This window comes from Acanthopagrus latus, chromosome 16 (assembly GCF_904848185.1).
Source record: "Acanthopagrus latus isolate v.2019 chromosome 16, fAcaLat1.1, whole genome shotgun sequence".
In the NCBI taxonomy this organism is placed as follows: domain Eukaryota; kingdom Metazoa; phylum Chordata; class Actinopteri; order Spariformes; family Sparidae; genus Acanthopagrus; species Acanthopagrus latus.
The window spans coordinates 20,283,159-20,296,468 of NC_051054.1; the positions used below are offsets into that span (position 1 = coordinate 20,283,159).

The following is a 13,310-nucleotide window of genomic DNA, read 5'->3' on the forward strand; positions in this document are numbered from 1 at the left end:
AATAAAAAGCTCATCCCACAAGATCTGAGATACACGTGGAAGATGTGTGTGTGTGTGGTTGTGTGTGTGTGTGTGTGTGTGTGTGAGAGAGAGAGAGAAGGTAGAGAGAAGATGCACTGATCATAATATTTTGTACAAACAATGGATCAAGTAAGAGAAAAAGAAATATGAGAAGCACTTCTCAGTTTGACCTGATGGAATTTGACCACACCACACGCAGCAGAATCAAGACCTCTCTGACATGGTGCGTCTCTGTGTGTGTGTGTGTGTGTGTGTGTGTGTGTGTGTGTGTGTGTGTGTGTGTGTGTGTGTGTGTGTGTGTGTGTGTGTGTGTGTGTGTGTGTGTGTGTGTGTGTGCACGCGCGCGCCATTTGCAGACAGCCTGACACAACCTGGAAGAAACCAATTGCCTCCGCGGTCAGTTGGGATACTGTTTGAATCCAAATGTGCACACAGCTGCCACAAAGTCTGTGTGCAGGATGTATCGTAGAAATTATTAGACAGGACAAATGCTCTGCATTTTCAATAACAAGGAAGATTTTTTTCCCCCTGTTTTGTAGAATGATGTCTCCCCGTCAGGTTTAAACAGGATTGAGCAAACAGAGAGATTCTAACAGATTAACAACTGGAGATAAAAGTCACATATATGTGCACACAGCGAGTTAAAGTCCTGCTCAGACAGACTTTGGCATTCACTCATTTTTAACGTGTTTGCATTTTTCTTCAACCCCTACTCAGCCATTTAGCTGTTTTAAACAGTACGACTTATGCAAAATGTTTAGTTCTTTATGAAACAAGCCGCAGTACAGACAGTCAGCTGCATGCGTATCCTGACTGATTTAGATAGTGTGCACATCATCTGCTACAGATAACAGGTGATATAGAAAGTACCCAAAAGTCAAGTACAGATATCGTGTTCAGTTATCACCTTGGTAAAAGTGAAAGTCACCCATATGAATAGTATTTGATATTAAATTAACTAGCACTAAGTATAAATACATATATTTACGGGTATTCATACATTTAAATATGTGCCATCCTTAAAGGAGCAGTCTGTAGTTTTGTTGAACAAATGTTAATTAGCAGAGAAAGATCATCATTGTCTGATTTATTTCTGCCAATAGAAACCAAATTAAAAAAACTCACCTTTTTTCACGAGTCAACAAACTGAATGAAAGAACTGACCTTAAAGGACAACACAGTTTATACTGTTTTATTGTGTGTATATGTGGCGGACCCTGCCACCTTTCTTGCTTCAAACAGTGTTCTGGGACCTTATTCTCCTCTAAAAACAGCTTGTTTACTCACTTATGGACAACATACATATTTCCCAGTTTGTATTATTGCATCATAACTATTGTAAATATACAAATTCCGAGATTGAATTTCTTCTCCAAAACTACATACTGCCCCTTTAATATTCTGTTGTGCTTATTTTATTAGCACAGCACGTTACCTTTTCATAACCGTTGTCTGTTTGACTTTGACTCCTGGAGTTCAGTGGTTAATGACAGCGTCTTATAACCACAGCTGTGAATTTTGACCAAGTGTTACTAGTTGTCTGAACAGCAAACCTTAAAGAGGGAAATATTCAGTTTCCAGGTGTCACAGGTGAACACTACTGCATGCATGGAAACATACATACTTTTGTGGCTCCAGAGGAAGCTGCAAAGTCTGATAATTGGCCCCTCAAGTAATGTTCCTGGATCAGTTTTTAAAAGAAACAAATCTGTGGGTGTAGAGTTCATCAGAGTGAGCTCAACAGCTCCACCCCTGTCGCTCCACATCTGGCAGCAAGCAGCTGGGGGCTGCATTAGCCTCTACAATAACACTAATGTATGTGGTCAAGTTGCATTGATGGCAATGCAGGCATACAGTTAAGTCAAGGAAGAAGAATGATGCAGAGTAAATAAATAAATAAATACATGAATAACTTTTTACATGTACCATGTAGCAAATCCAGTCACCTGACCCGATATTAAAGCAACGTTACATAGAAATCAATATTTTTTGTGTCTCCCAGCTCTGTAACAGTTTGTCAGACATAATGTAGGAGCTCTTATATTCAGGCCTCTGCAAGTGAAAGTGATTTTTAATTATAAATCAAATTGTTATTTTGTTACAGACATTTTTTTTCCTTTTGTCATTTCACACTTTTTATAAACTCGTTTTTTAAAACCACACCTCACATGACGCATGACTGGACTATGATCCTGGTGTTAGGACGAGACACACGACCTCTGGCTCCTTCAGACTTTATACTTGGACGCACAAAATCGAGAGTGCAAATCAGAGTTTCTTGCCAAATGAATTTCACAATCGAGCAAATACATTACATACACACATTAGAAATATGGAACACTAGAGACCATCTTACTTGCTGATTGTTCAGCCCATGAGCCCGTACTCTTATTATTACATCAGTGCTCAGTAGCCTCGTGAGGACCACATTACTACATTAGGACCACATTACTACATTAGGACCACGCCCGTCTGATGGAGTCAGAGTCTGTTTCCCCAGATGCACATGCAGCCACCTCTCAGACAGGAAGTCTGTGATCCACCTGCAGGTGGAGTCAGGCACACTCAGCTGGGATGACGGTGTTTAAATGCAGAGCTGAAGTCCACATCAACATCGTGCCAGAGGTTCCTGAGGCGTTCAGGTGCTGTGGGGGGAGTTGAGGTGGAGGCCATGTTTACTGCATTGTCTAGAGACCCGTTGGTTCTGTAGGCCACATCCAGGCGGTGCAGGAGCGGGTCGGAGATGGTTTTGAGGTGGGACATCACAAACCACATGGGTCACAACGCTGCAGTCTTGTCATCCTGCGGCCCTTGGCTTTTGGGAAGATGGTGGTAGAGGTTTTGAAGCGGGCCGGTACGTGGCAGGTCTCCAGCGACCAGCTGAAGAAGCCTGTGAACACCGGAGACAGCTGATTAGCACAGCGCTTCACAGTCTATTAATGTCCCTGTGCAGGACAGAGAGTCGTCAGTGTGCATTAGAGGACGGCCCTGAGGTCCACGTCCTCGTCCTCCACAGTTCATTTCAGACGTGTTGTCAGTTTTACAGTCCCAGCAGACCTTTCTGGTCTCAAGGTGTCGACCTCCTCTGTCCGCTCACTGATCTCTTCTTATCATTTTTCATGTACAGCACTTTGAGCTGACTTTGTACAAATACAAGTCGGAATTTTCCCAGACTTCTCTTTGGTCCCGTCCTGTGCTTCTGTTAGTTACACAGCTGAATCTGTGAAATGTCATCTGCAGTGATGATGGAGCAGCTGCAGTCTCACAGTATGACATGATGCTTTTCTTCAACTCCACATATATGGGAATCAGTCTTCTTCTTCTTCTTCTTCTTCTTCTTCTTCTTCTTCTTCTTCTTCTTCTTCTTCACTCAGCTTATGTTTTCACCAGTGTCCCGTCGTTGGTTGGTTGCTTTGTCAGCAGGATTTTACAAAAACTACTGAACAGATTTCTACCAAACTTGGACGGAGGATGATCCAGAATGGACCCCGTTAACGATTGGTGCAGATCTGAACAAAGTGACGGATCGAGTTTTTTTTTCTTTTTTTTTACTCTGCCTTCTTTAACATTGTCATTTGGGGTGTTTTTCCCACATTTTTGTTAATTTCTCAGGCAATATTTTTCCTGAGCTGAATGGATTACAAACAATGACAAGCTTTATCAGCCAGCTGTTTAATGTGAAGCTCAGACTGGTGTTTTAATTCGTTGTATACGGTTAATAAATACTGTGTAGTTCATCTATAATCATGATTTGGATAGACATAAAGTTTCCACTGATGTTTACGAATCTTACAACAATTGAATGCGTTATGAATTATTTGTTACCAGTCAAATAACTAATAATTACGGTGTGATTACCAAAATTCAAACTGAAACTCAACTTTGCGTTTGTATGTAACAAGCAGCTGAAGCGTCCACACAGCCACACCTGTGAGCGGTGCGTGTCTCTCCGTGCGCCTCGACCCCCGTTTACGAGCCTGTACGCCTTTAAATGTCTCGTGCTGGTGCTGAGTAGAGGGCGGACCCGAGTGGCGCGCGTGTGTGTGTGAGAGAGAGTGTGCGCGCGCGTGCGCCTCTTGCCTGCAGCCGCTGCAAGTCGCACCGAGCGAACAGCGGCTTTTGTACGTATGATGCACCGTGGTCGACGCACCTGTGAGAAACGATAAACCCAGCCCGGTACCGACTGGTGCTCCCCGCCCCGCCGCGCCAGCACCAGCACCAGCAGCGGAGACGCTGCTGCCTTAACACAAACGTGGATTTTTACCAACCTACGGCTCTGTGGACTTTACAGCTGGATTTTTAGCAGTTGGATACTCCTGATGGTCAGTTTAACTCAGGTCAGTAGCATCGTCTTTGTCACTCCAACCTGTTCATGATGCTGTCCGCGTAGAAAAAACAAACAAACCCCGAATTTAATGTAGTGGGGTCCAAACAAGGGGTGGGTAGGAGGCAGGGAGGCTGGAGTTTGGGCTCCTGACGCACAGGTATCTCGGAACTTGCCACTTTCACAGGACTTTTTTTTTTTCCAGTTGGTGCGCACCGGAATGATGAATATGGCGAGCCGGAGCAGGTGCGAGTCTCCTTGAAGGCACGGCGGCATTTCTGGGACTCAAAATGGGATTTTTTTTTTGTTGTTGCCATGTTGGCCTCTAAATTCCCCCGGCGGAGCAGAGACACCAACACAGGCGGGTGTAAGATTACACACGTCCTCTCTGCGCTCCCCGGAGGCGACGTTTACTACATGAATTATCTTTTTTTTTTCTTTTCTTTTTTCTTATCACGGCTCCTCAAACACAGACAGGTCGCGTTTATGTCTTGCTTGTGTGTCAAATATGGAGCGCGTCGGCCCTAAATACAGACTTTAGACGGCGAGCTGCAGGGTTTCCTTCACCTTGTTTTGCGGATGATGAATAATAAATAAGGTGAGCGCCGGGTGTCCGGTGGCCGCGCATTGTTCTCGTCCGCAGCTTCATGTTAAAATGTCAAACAAATGCGCCCTGACACGCTGCGCCCCCCCCATCCCCCCCCGTCCTCCCCAAACACACACACACACACACACACACACACACACACACACACACACACACACACACACACACTCTTTAAATATAGATGCATATTTCGATGTAACCCGAGTTCTCAGTATGACATGCAGTTTGATACATGACCTTCTGCGTTAACAGGGATGGACGGCACGCTGCCCGCACGCCTCCTGGCGCGGCAGTAACCGTCACATTCCTCCATTCTCCCGCTTCCTCCCTCTGTTTTTACGCAAACCCAATCCAGCCGCCGCTGCTCACACATCACCAGACCGGGTTACCACGGCGGCTTTGTGCATTTCAGTAGATAACGTGACAGCACAACCTTGATTTTTAAAAGAGAAGAAAAAAAAAACAACTTAAAACAAAATACACTCACACAACATCATCAGTGTGTGTCACAATTTGCTCTAAAAAAAAAAAGAAGAACGAAATAAATCAAATGAAGGCGTGAGTGGTTTTAAAACGTGATGTTCGATTGAATGGGTGAAAAAAAACAACAAAAAAAAACAAAACAAAAAAGAGTGAAATTTGAGTGAAATGACGCTCGTTATGATTTGGGATTATCTGGGTTCCCTGGTGGATCAAATGGCGTCTGCAGGGACGGCAGGGAGGTCTGCTGGATTGTGCCTGCTCTGCTCCCAACACATCTGCATTTCATGCTGCACGTTGAGCTGACAACTTTCCCTTTTTTTCCTTTTTCTTTCTTTCTTTCTTTTTTTTTTCTCCCCTCCGCTTCATCACGTATGATGTGAAAAGCCTACAGTCTGGGCCTGCTGTGCAGACGAGCGCTCGGATTCCATTTTACTGACGGGAGTTTTAATTCAAACGAGCAACTGCCTTCAGTTTGTCAGTCAACACTGCGACGAATGCAGGATGTCCCATTTATACCGAGTGTTTGTCCGTTTTCATTGCAGGGGAAAAGAAAAAAAAGAAAAAAGAAAGAAAAAAAAAAAAAAGAAAGAAAACCTAGGAGGCCTCGTGCAGTGCGCCATCAAAAATCCACAATATGCCGCAAAATAAGCAGCGACACATCCGGGCCTGGCACCGGCCCGACGCCTCCCGCTGCTGTCTGCAAAACGAACACTAAAATAAGGAGATAACTGCTGTGACTGAGTCTAAATTGGTGCGGATTCATAAAAGCGAGAAGATGACGACAATTATAATTTTATTCATCGCTGCGGCGCGCATTTCTATGTGTCGGATTTTAAGAGTTAATAGGATTAGATGATTCTTGTGCGTTTATGCAGGGGGAATTCCTAATCAGGCTCTCTCCAGAACGGGCTTCAGAATGGGCGTGACCCAGCCCGAGAATGCGTCTCTCTCTCTCTCTCTTTTTTTTTCTTTCCCCCCTGCAAAGGGCCCAAAGGTGCTCCATCACCTGCTCATCGGCGCCCAGCACCTTAGAAAAATTGAAATTATCGAGATGTTTTTTTTTTCTTTCCTTTTTAAATGTTTCTTTTAGTCGCACGCTGGGAATTAAAACGATCCCAGATGAAATATGAGGGTAAAAATGTGTGGTCACTATCGAAAACCGCTCAGCTGGTTAATTGATACAGACGCTGTTATTTTAAAATCTTTGCTCTTCTTTGACGGCGAGTATTCTGTGGAAAGCAAAAAGGGGGACAAAAAGGGGAAAAAAAGATTCCTCCCTCGATTTAATTTTGCTTCTCGCCCCCCCACCTATATTTATAAGGTCGGTGGGGGTGCGGGTGGGGGCAGGATGGAGGCTGTTTTGGGTAATTTGGCTGTCCTGCTTTTTTTGTGTGTTCTGGTTGGCAGCCGATTAACTGAGCTGACAAATCAAGCGCAAAAAAAGCCAAGGGCTCTCAAGGTAACACTAATCCCTCTGGGCGGGGAGAGTCAGATATTACGCAGGATTTTGGGAATGCTCTTTTTCCCCCCTTCTTCTTCTTCTTTTTTTTTTTTAATTTGATCGTTTTTCGGCGCTCAGACGCCCCCCTCCCCTTCGCTTCTTGTTTTTTTTTTTTTTTTTTTGTAAGGTGCAATAATGCGGGACATTACTATGCCATTTATTATATATTGTCTATTGATCTGCTATAGAATTCCGTTTCAAATAAATACAGACATTAAAATAGAAATGAAATGGAAAGCTTATATTTATCATTCAGATTTATCCAGGCAGAGAACGTCAAATGTTACAGTTTCATTTGTGCTGATGGACAGAGAGAGCTGTCAGTAACACACACATCACACACACACATCACACACACACACACGAGACAAACACAATCGTCATGAAGGATAAAGTCAGTGTGATGTTATATAAACTGCTGCTGCTGGAGGGGAAAGGCAAGGTATCGGTGGGTGTGTTCACTGGTGTGTGTGCGTGTGTGTGTGTGTGTGTGTGTGTGTGTAGCTGATAGAGAGGTGTGTATCCACGCTTTGGTCGCCGGTGTGCACGTGTAATATTTCCTGTGTGTCTGCAGTAGGCTCGTTTGAACAGCCTGGCCTGTGCGATCAGTACTCACGGCGTGTGTGTGTGTGATGTGTATTCTGGTAAAGGTTTGTACGTTGGGTACGCAATGTCTGTCGCGGTGTGCGTGCGTGCGTGAGCGTGTGTGTGTGTGTGTGTGTGTGTGTGTGTGCGCGCGCGCGGCGTATATGCAGGCGTTTGTGGGGTGCTGGGTGCTCTCTAACTGGGTGATGTAATGCCGTGAAGGGTGCTGCAGCAGAACCACAGAACCCAGAGAAGGCGTGTCCTGCCTGCAGAGTAGCTGGATAACAACACGGTGCCCACGCTGCACCCGACGCCACAATAACACGCTGCCACCCACAAACACGCACACCCATCATCCCTCGCTTCAGATCGTGTTCCCGTCTTTACATCTACATGATTCATACCAGGCTGCTTTTCTTATCTTCTTTTTTTTTTATTTATTTATTTTTTTTTTATGTGAGGCTGTTTAAAGCCAGCGATGTGAGCAGCAGGGGGCTGTGCACAGAGGGTCATGGTAAATGTCCACAGTAAGAGAAATTAGTCATCTGCAAACAGACCAAGAGGATCAGTCCAATACTTCAATTCCACTGGAGGTTTGATTTAAATCAGCCTCTGGATGTGATTTGAAAGCCAGCGTCTGCAGTGCCCCTCTGCTCATGGTGGTCGTCTTGTTGTTGTTTTCTTTTTTTTTTTTAAATCTAGTGAAGATGATGAAAAGAGAAAGAGCAGCCGGGCCTCTCCTCCAGACCATGTGTGTCAGAGTGCTCACCATGCTTCACAGGGTCACTCATCAATTTAAAAGTAACGACTGGCAATCAGCTAGAAACAAGAGCAGCCGCTGGTGTTCAGTCTGTTTGTCTTCACCCGTTCCGCCCGCTGATCTTCCCTGCGACAACGCGTGGGTAACATGCGTTTGTGTGTGTGTGTGCGGCTCAGGTGTGACATGTCCGCCGCGCGATAACCATCTCAAAAAACATCATGGTTTCACAGTATTACACATTTTTTCGCCTCCGCCAGGGCGGCGAGGTCTTCAGCTGTGTCCGGGGCTGGTTGGTTGGTCTGTCAGCAGGACGGGTCAGGGGCCTGGCTGGAGGATGGGTCTCGGCCCAGAGCAGATCCCATTGCGTGGGGACAGATCCAGGAATTTTTGTGCCCCACCTTTTTTTTTTTTTATTTTTTATTTTTTAACAAATTGTGTTTTCCCACATTTGTATTCATTTCTCAGGGAATAATGGATCTTGATAAAAGCTGAGTGAGTTCAGGTTGATGGCCTGTGGATTTGTGGGGCTTAAATTATGCTAAAGGATTGGATTAAGCTTGAATTGAATAAAGGGGAACGTTGGGCCTTGGCGGAGGTATGCACTCTACTAGGTGCCATTCTAGTTGTTGCTATTACCAGATACAGCGATGCTGAGCGGAATGAAAACAGGAGGGTTTCTTTTGGCTGAAAGCATTTTATTATAACTCACAATCACAGTATATTATGTCCTGGCAAACTTGAACTACATGTATTATATCAAATTATCCACTACGGCAGAATTCAGCGTGGTGGATGTGTGAACACAGTGCACTGCTGCAGGCCTGGATCAGCAGGCTGAAGGCTTGCTGAGGTGACTCTGTGAGTGTTTTGAAGGGTTGAGCAGTTTAATGATCCAAAGAGACGACACAGATTCGTCCTCACAGATCTCACTGTGCTGTATGTACCATGATATCTGTCCCTTACGTATCTGTGAGCCAGGGAGTCAAGAAACTCAAAAGATATCTTTATTTTATATTTTGTGTCGGATCGACATCGATCAGCAGAGGGTTGACAGAGCAGCTTAGAAAACCACGACCTCTGAAATGTCTGTGTTTTTCAGACCTGTTAGAAGGATGTTGCTATATTTTATAGCTGTATCACACTACGGTACTTACTATATATCTGTGTTTTAAAATGTTGCTTTAAAGCACTTCATAAATGTTAGGACTGGGCGACAGAATGAAATAGTGCAACATTTTGACATAATACCTCAATATCATTATTGTGACAGTAAAGGGATGAGTGCTGGTGAAGTAGCAGTAGAAGCAGATCAGTGTGCTGAGTTCAGAAAATGACGTCACTTCACTGTGGCGAGTCTTTAAAACCAGGGAAAGACAACATGTGTGTCAATCTTACACACATTCTAAGATAACAAACGGTCTCATATCACAATAATATATTTTTATATAAATTGCCCAGTGGCTGATTTTTAGGACTTTTTCACGAATGTCATCTTACATCTCAGTGCATCACTGTCTGTTATTCATCTGCAGACAGAATGATAATAAGTGCTTTTCATCACATAACACATTCACTTCATATATAGTACATTGAGACACTTTCTACTAATATACATTCGCTATAACGCGACAGGGAGATAAAATGATCCCAAAGATCCTAAGATGGTGGGTAAATTCTGTTCCTAGAAGGGTTTGTGCCTGACTTGAAGTGTGTGTCTGCAACATGATGAAGAGAGAGGAGGAAGAGCAGGGCGTTTCATGAGATGCATGAGTGGGAGTGGATGAGGTGGAACATCGCTCCCTCCGTCTCTGTCGTCTCCCCCCCCCCATCTCTGTTTTCCACTCCTTCCTGCTGCTGTCTCTCCTCCTCCCCTCCGCTGTCAGGTTGCATGTCCTGGTCAAATGATTTCAGAGTGTACCACTGCGGCGGGGAAAGACAGGCAAAAGAAAATGGCACCTCTTTGAATCTATTGTGAGGCGTGAACGGCAGCGTCAGTGTCTGTGTGCGTGTTTGGAAGGCCTCACGCTGAGCGATACGAGCAAATCAAAGGACGAGGCAAAAAAAAGAAAAAGAAAAGAAATAGCAGCACGTCCTTTGAGATAGTATCTGCGAGCTGTGGAGGACATTTTGTCACTGCGTCTGGACAGCGTTACTGAGTGTGTGTGTTTTTGCGCGACGGATGTGCGATCAGGGCACCTGCTGTAAAATTACTGGCATCCATTTAAACACACAGGGCCTACTGGTGTGTGCTTTTATTTGCATTTACACACACGCATGCGCACGCACACGCACACATACACATACACACACCCACACACACACACACACACACACACACACACACACACACTCTCCACCCCAGTCCATGTGGTTGTTAATAGGATCCAGAGTGCCGCCGCCTTTTGTCAGTGTGTGTATGTGGACTTGTCCCTGTGGGGTTCGTCAAAGGAGCCTTTCACAGAGAACAATGATCCATGCCGTTTAGCCTTTTAACCCCTGACGCTCCCCACACTGCAACAAAAGACAAACACACACACACACACACACACACACACACACACGGTAGCAAACAGAAAACGATGCCAGAACAAGTCACTATTTGTGACACGAGTGTACAGTATTAATGCTCTGTAGTGTGGATCCGTAGTAGCAGAATAACTTGCGTATGCTGAGGTAGTGAAACATCTCTGATACCAACTGGAGGATGCTATAGTCGTGAATGTGCAGAATATTAAAGGACTGATTTAAGAATATTGCTGCTGCAGAGACACACTGACATATTGTTAATTAACAAAAAAAGGGAAAAAAACCAAAACAATTTTCCATTTTAATTGTCCAAAAATGTATTTAGGGAGAAGAGTCAGCTCAGCTTTATCTTCATGACATTAATTTCAGTGACCAACACTGATGTCTTTTTGGCCTGAAGGGGAAGAAGGTTCATATATTTTGTGCCATTTTTCAGCATTTTGATGCTCAAACAGTCACAATAGAGCACATTTAATTGAATTGAATTTTAGATAATAAGTTATTTAAGCTTGTTGCAGTTTACAAATGTTGTCATTTTGGTAAACATTTAAATACAAATTCTGAGGGAACAGCAAAAGAGCCAGGTGATAATATCAGCTCAGGACAGTGTACGAAATGACCAATATTTTATTTAAATGAACTGTTAATTATTCAAACATACAACCAAAAAGTAAATGCATCCTGTTACATATAATAATCACGTATTTCTTAACATGTAGTACATTATGGTGCATTAGCTATGGTTAAGGAAGAGCCTGCGTGATGTCAGAGCTGAGCAGCATTGATTGGCTGATATCTCTTATTTAATAGAAGGCTGATAAGCAGCTCAGTGTGTATAGATCTAACCCTGCACAGACGGCTCTGCTGAGGTCTGATAACAGCTCAGAATAAAGACGAATAAATATTGTGGTTTAAATATGTTTGTTCGTGGAGGAAATATACAGTATACAAATACATAATCTTTGTAATGTGAGTCTTTACAGCTTGGACATAATTATAAGTAGTCAACAGTTTAAAACAGCAGCAACAAATAAATAGATTAAATAAAGGTTCATATTTCCTTTTGTATGATTTTTTTTTTTTTTAAATTGCGAATTAACAGATTATGGTAGAATTATCCATACATCCTGTAGGACCATTTCCAAAATAAAGTCATATGATGCTGATTGTAATGACTACATAATATGTCTCTCTGTAGTAGAACTACATGACAAAAATCCCCCAAACAAAAATAACCCTTAAATAATATCACACAATTTTGCACATTTATAGGAACAGGAATAAAATAATCATAGATTATTTCAAACGTCCGTCAGGGCTCATTAGGAGTCTCTGTTGTGGGATTTTAAATATCCAACTTTAATAAATGTTAAAACATGAAATTTCTAAAGTGCTCAGCATATTGCAGATATTAAGTTTTGAATAAATATGTATAATGCAAACAAAGTCCCGATCAGGGACGAACAAATAAATCGCTTGTTCTGTATCTATACCTGGAATATGTGGAAGTGGGCGGGACCAACCAAATTTATTAATGTATACCAGTTATTGAGAGGGGCTTATCACAAGTTGCTATATTTATTTTAATTTTAAAACTATTTACAGAACGGCCTCAGAGATTAGCTTCAGATGAATGTCTCTGATCACAGCAATTATTGTCAACTTCAATCAATAAACTCCAGTCAGTTCGTGCAAAGTACATTATCTGTGCTTGTTTCAGCTGAGTGTTTACTCAACACTGGTAAAGATGAAGCAGTTGACCTTGAAGCCTCCTCATGGCCAAAGCATGTTTTTCTTAGTTTTACTGGTTGATGTCTCCTTATGTCAGGGTTGTTAACCACAATTTAGTGAAACTGACTTCATTTTCTGATAATACTCACAAAAACAGTCCATGTGAAATGGACAGGTGACAGGTGATGTATCTGAAAACCACATGTGCCGATGCCATGTCAACATATTATATGCGAGATGGCGTTTAATATTTGATTAAGATGTAAAACATGTTTTAAATAAGTATGTGCCCTTCTTTCAAATATCTGCGATAGTGATCGTGAGTTGAATAACAGTATCCATGCAGGGCTGCACATAAGGGGGGATAAAGGGGGAAACTGTCCAGGCCAATAATCATGTTCATTGTAAGATAAGCAATAATTGGCATATTGTATTTTACATCAGAATAAAAGACAAAGACAGCAAGACACAGACAGAAGAGATCCTCACCCAGCCCAGCTGATGTTAGCTAGACAGACAAACCACAGAGAGGTGCACTGACACTGCGAGCGAGGACACATGAATTTAATGGTTTGTTTAAAGTTACGTTAACCTGACTGCTGTTCCCACAATTCATTCTCACATTGCTTTTTCCTCTTCTGGTGAAAAGAAGGATCGCTACGCTTCATACTCTCATCTCCAGCTTTAAGATGTAGTGTGCATCTGGGTCTTGCTCGCTGTTTTCTGTGACTTTAATAAACATTGATAAACAGCAACTCAAAAATGAAATCGC

At 43.1% G+C, this 13,310-nt stretch overlaps 1 protein-coding gene across 11 annotated transcripts in view; it reads left to right on the forward strand.

Moving 5' to 3' along the window:
* Nucleotides 1–4,084: 4,084 nt before the first annotated feature.
* The window catches only part of nrxn3a (neurexin 3a), a 171,756-nt gene continuing 162,530 nt past the window's right edge, over nt 4,085–13,310 (forward strand). For 7 of the 11 annotated variants that reach the window (XR_005070258.1, XR_005070260.1, XR_005070259.1 and 4 more), the window contains exon 1: nt 4,086–4,358. The gene's annotated coding sequence lies outside the window, so the exon portion shown is untranslated. Of the gene's footprint in view, nt 4,359–13,310 lie in introns of all 11 variants that reach the window. The other 4 variants (XM_037071681.1, XM_037071683.1, XM_037071684.1 and 1 more) reach the window with 2 other exon arrangements.